This window comes from Triturus cristatus, unplaced genomic scaffold (assembly GCF_964204655.1).
Source record: "Triturus cristatus unplaced genomic scaffold, aTriCri1.1 SCAFFOLD_1083, whole genome shotgun sequence".
Taxonomy (NCBI): Eukaryota; Metazoa; Chordata; class Amphibia; order Caudata; family Salamandridae; genus Triturus; species Triturus cristatus.
The window spans coordinates 32,501-37,500 of record NW_028187815.1 but is presented as its reverse complement, the minus strand read 5'-3'; positions in this window follow the sequence as shown (position 1 = coordinate 37,500).

Sequence of the window (5,000 nt, the reverse complement as noted above, 5' to 3'; positions counted from 1 at the left end):
CTGGAGGTCCGGAAGCTGGGCCCGGGGCTGGAGCTCCGTCCCAGGGTGCGGCTCCGTCCCAGAGCCCGGGAGCCCCCCCGTCCTGCGAGCCAGCTGAGGGTACGGGCGCTAGGGAAGAGAGGGTCCACCGGGGCCCGGGGAGGCTCTCCCCGGCCTGGCTGGGGGTTCGGAAGCTGGGCCCGGTGCTGGAGCTCCGTCCCAGGGTGCGGCTCCGTTCCCGGGGTGCGGGAGCCCCCTGTCCCGCAAGCCAGCCGAGGGTCCGGGCGCTGGGGACAGGGTGTCCACCGGGTCCCTGGGAGTCTTTCCCCGGGCCTGGCTGGAGGTCCGGGAGCTGGGCCCGGTGCTGGAGCTCCGTTCCCGGGGTGCGGGAGCCCCCTGTCCCGCAAGCCAGCCGAGGGTCCGGTCGCTGGGGACAGGGGGTCCACCGGGGGCCCGGGGAGGCTGTCCCTGGCCTGGCTGGAGGTCCGGAAGCTGGGCCCGGGGTTGGAGCTCCGTCCCAGGGTGCGGCTCCGTCCCAGAGCCCGGGAGCCCCCCCGTCCTGCGAACCAGCTGAGGGTACGGGCGCTAGGGAAGAGAGGGTCCACCGGGGCCCGGGGAGGCTCTCCCCGGCCTGGCTGGGGGTTCGGAAGCTGGGCCCGGTGCTGGAGCTCCGTCCCAGGGTGCGGCTCCGTTCCCGGGGTGCGGGAGCCCCCTGTCCCGCAAGCCAGCCGAGGGTCAGGGCGCTGGGGACAGGGTGTCCACCGGGTCCCTGGGAGTCTCTCCCTGGGCCTGGCTGGAGGTCCGGGAGCTGGGCCCGGTGCTGGAGCTCCGTTCCCGGGGTGCGGGAGCCCCCTGTCCCGCAAGCCAGCCGAGGGTCTGGGCGCTGGGACCGGGTGTCCACCGGGGCCCGGGGAGGCTCTCCCCGGCCTGGCTGGGGGTCCGGAAGCTGGGCCCGGTGCTGGAGCTCCATCCTGGGGTACGGGAGCCCCCTGTCCCGCAAGCCAGCCGAGGGTCCGGGCGCTGGGGACGGGTGTGCACCGGGGCCCGGGGAGGCTCTCCCCGGCCTGGCTGGGGGTCCGGAAGCTGGTCCCGGGCCCGGTGCTGGAGCTCCGTTCCCGGGGTGCGGGAGCCCCCTGTCCCGCAAGCCAGCCGAGGGTCCGGGCGCTGGGGACAGGGTGTCCACCAGGGCCCGGGGAGGCTCTCCCTGGCCTGGCTGGGGTTCGGAAGCTGGGCCCGGGTCCGGGGCTTGTGCTCCGTCCCAGTGTCCCAGGGAGCGGGAGCCCCCCGTCCTGCAAGCCAGCCGAGGGTCCATGCGCTGGGGAAGGGTGTCCACCGGGGCCCAGGGAGTTTCTCCCCGGCCTGGCTAGGGTTCTGAAGCTGGGACCGGGCCCGGGGCTCTTGCACCGTCCGGCGGGCCCCGGGGTGCGTGAGCCACCCCCGTCCTGCAAGACAGCCGAGGGTCTAGGTGCTGGAGACAGGGGTCCACCGGGGCCCAGGGAGGCTCTCTCCGGCCTGGCTGCTATCAGAAGCAGGGACCGGGCCGGTGTGCAGGAGTGGCTGGCTTTATCTGCTACGCTGACGGAGCGTAGTTTTCTGCCCACCCCTATACAACCGTGTGGTTTGTGAGAACCCGTCCTGCGGCCTGGTAAGGGTCCGGGTGCCCGTGACGTGGTCCATTGGGCGAAGGGAGTCTCCCCAGACCTGGCTGGGATCAGAAGCAGGGACCGGGCCAGGTGGGTGGGTGGCTGGCTAAGTCCTTTCCACTGCGTAGTAGGAGTTTGCTTAGGGCTGGGCGGACTTTGCGTAGCAGAATTTTAAAAAAATTTGTGGAAAACGAGAGCACATCCTGAGTAGGGCTGGGCGGACTTTGCCTAGCGCAACTACGCACTATTCTGAAGAAAATTGTGGAAAACGAGCGCACAACCTCATGGACTGTGTGCCCGGGACGGGTCCCTCGTGCTTGGGCAGGCTCCCCGACCTCCCCAGCCTGGCTGTGTTGAGAAGCAGGGACCGGCCCCGGGCCTCCTGATTTTTGGTCAGGGCCTGGGATCCCACGTCCTGCGGCCTGCCAAGTGTCCATCTGCCCGGGACAAGGGACCCTGGTGCAGAGCCCCGGAGCCCTGCAAGGGCAGTCGGGAGCCCTACCGCTATGGCTCGGTGTGGGCAGCTGGGAGTCCTTCCGGTCCCGGCCATCTGGTCGCACCTTTCCCTCGGCCATCTGGTCGCGCGCAATGCTTTCCAATGGGGCGACCAGATGGCCGGGCCGGCCTGGAAGTCCCGATGAGGGTCCATTCGCCTCGCGGATCCCAGCCAGGGCTCCAGGAGGCCGGGCGCGTCCGCGCCTAGGGTCCCCTCCGTCACTCGGAGCGCGAGGGTTACAAGAAAGGTGGGTAGCCTTCCTCCGGATTAGTAGGGGCAGGGTATGCCGGGACACCCCTCCTGGGGATTGCGGTTCTCAGGCGGGGACCAGATGGGCCAAGCCCGGACGACACTTCCCCGGGGCGTCGGGTGCTTCCTCCTCCAGCCCGCGGCGAGGCAAAGTGCCCAGGACGGGCTCCATGGGTCTCCCGGGCGTCCCCCGAGGCCTGCAGCCCCAAAGCCCTGCAGACCCTGGAGCCCTTCAGCACGGAGCCCTGGAGCCCTGCAGGCCCGGAACCCTAGCAGGCCCAAGGCCCTGCAGCCCCGGAGCCCTGCAGGCCCGGAGCCCTGCAGCCCCGGAGCCCTGCAGGCCCAGAGCCCTGCAGCCCCGGAGCCCTGCAGCCCCGGAGCCCTGCAGCCCCGGAGCCCTGCAGCCCCAGAGCCCTGCAGCCCCGGAGCCCTGCAGCCCCGGAGCCCTGCAGGCCCAGAGCCCTGCAGCCCCGGAGCCCTGCAGCCCCGGAGCCCTGCAGCCCCGGAGCCCTGCAGGCCCAGAGCCCTGCAGCCACGGAGCCCTGCGTGGGCAGGCGGGAACCCTACCGCTATGGCTCGGGCAGACGGGAGCCCTTTCAGTTGCCGGCCACCTGGTCGCTCCTTTCCCCTCGGCCATCTGGTCGCGCGCAATGCTTTCCAATGGGGCGACCAGATGGCCGGGCCGGCCTGGAAGTCCCGATGAGGGTCCATTCGCCTCCCGGATCCCAGCCAGGGCTCCGGGAGGCCGGGCGCGTCCGCGCCTAGGGTCCCCTCCGTCACTTGCAGCGCGCGGGTTACAAGAAAGGGGGGTATCCTTCCTCCGGATTATTAGGGGCAGGGTATGCCGGAACACCCATGCTGGGGCTGTGCGGTTCATTGCCGGGGACCAGATGGGCGACGCCCGGGCAACATCCTCCAAGGCCTCCGGGGCTTCCCTCCTCCGGGCCGCGGCATGGCAAAGTGCCCAGGGACGGGCTCCACGGGTCCCGGGCAGTCCTCCCCCGGGCGCCCAGGCCCCGAGAGCTCCGGTGGACCTCCCCGTGCCCGAGGCCAACCCGGGAAGCAGAGTCCCCCCCCGAGCCCTTGGTGTGAGGGTGGGCAGGCGGGAGCCCTACCGCTATGGCTCGGGCAGACGGGAGCCCTTTCAGTTGCCGGCCATCCGGTCGCTCCTTTCCCCTCGGCCATCTGGTCGCGCGCAATGCTTTCCAATGGGGCGACCAGATGGCCGGGCCGGCCTGGAAGTCCCGATGAGGGTCCATTCGCCTCCCGGATCCCAGCCAGGGCTCCAGGAGGCCGGGCGCGTCCGCGCCTAGGGTCCCCTCCGTCACTCGCAGCGCGCGGGTTACAAGAAAGGAGGGTATCCTTCCTCCGGATTAGTAGGGGCAGGGTATGCCGAAACACCCATGCTGGGGCTGTGCGGTTCATTGCCGGGGACCAGATGGGCTACGCCCGGGCAACATCCTCCCAGGTCCCCGGGCCTTCCCTCCTCCGGGCCGCGGCATGGCAAAGTGCCCAGGGACGGGCTCCACGGGTCCCGGGCAGTCCTCCCCCGGGTACGCCCAGGCCCCGAGAGCTCCGGTGGTCCTCCCCGTGCCTGAGGCCCAGCCGGGAAGCAGAGTCCCCACCCCGAGCCCCTGGTGGGTGGGCAGGCGGGAGTCCTTTCAGTTGCCGGCCACCTGGTGGCTCCTTTCCCCTCGGCCATCTGGTCGCGCGCAATGCTTTCCAATGGGGCGACCAGATGGCAGGGCCAGGCCTGGAAGTCCCGATGAGGGTCCATTTGCCTCTCGGATCCCAGCCGGGGCTCCAGGAGGCCGGGTGCGTTCGCCCCTAGGGTCCCCTCCGTCACTCGGAGCGTGCGGGTTTCAAGAACGGGGGGTAGCCTTCCTCCGGATTACTAGGGACAGGGTACTCTGGGACCCCTCTCGGTCCTCAGCCGGCAACTGGGTCCTGCCGTGTGGCAGGGTGGCCGGAGGGCCTTCCCCTGCGCCTGTGGGCCCGGGAGCCCCGGATGGGTCCAGGGGCCCGGCCGGGCCCCGGGTCGGGGTCTCCGGCCCCGGGTGCCGTCCCCCGGCCTGCGGCACCGCCAAAGGCCCGGGACGGGGTTCCGTTGTGGCCGGGGTGCCTCCCGTGGCTGGATTGGGTTCAGGAGCTCCGGCCGGGCCCCGGGGAGGGCGGCCTCCCCGCCCCGGTCTCCGTCCCGGGTCCTGCCGCGTGGCAGGGTGCCCGGGGAAGGGTCCGGAGGGCCCGGGGAGGCTTCCCCTGCACCTGCGGTCCTCGGAGCCCCGGCTGGGTCCAGGGGCCCGGCCGGGCCCCGGGTCGGGGTCTCCGGCCCCGGGCGCCGTCCCCCGGCCTGCGGCACTGCCAAAGGCCCGGGACGGGGTTCCGTTGCGGCCGGGGTGCCTCCCGTGGCTGCATTGGGTTCAGGAGCTCCGGCCGGGCCCCTGGGGGCCCCGGGGAGGGCAGGCTCCCCACCCCGGTCTCCGTCCCGGGTCCTGCCGCGTGGCAGGGTGCCCGGGGAGGGGTCCGGAGGGCCCCGGGAGGCTTCCCCTGCGCCTGCGGTCCCCGGAGCCCCGGCTGGTTCCAGGGGCCCGGCCGGGCCCCGGGTTGAGGCCTTTGGCCCCGGGCCCAGTCCC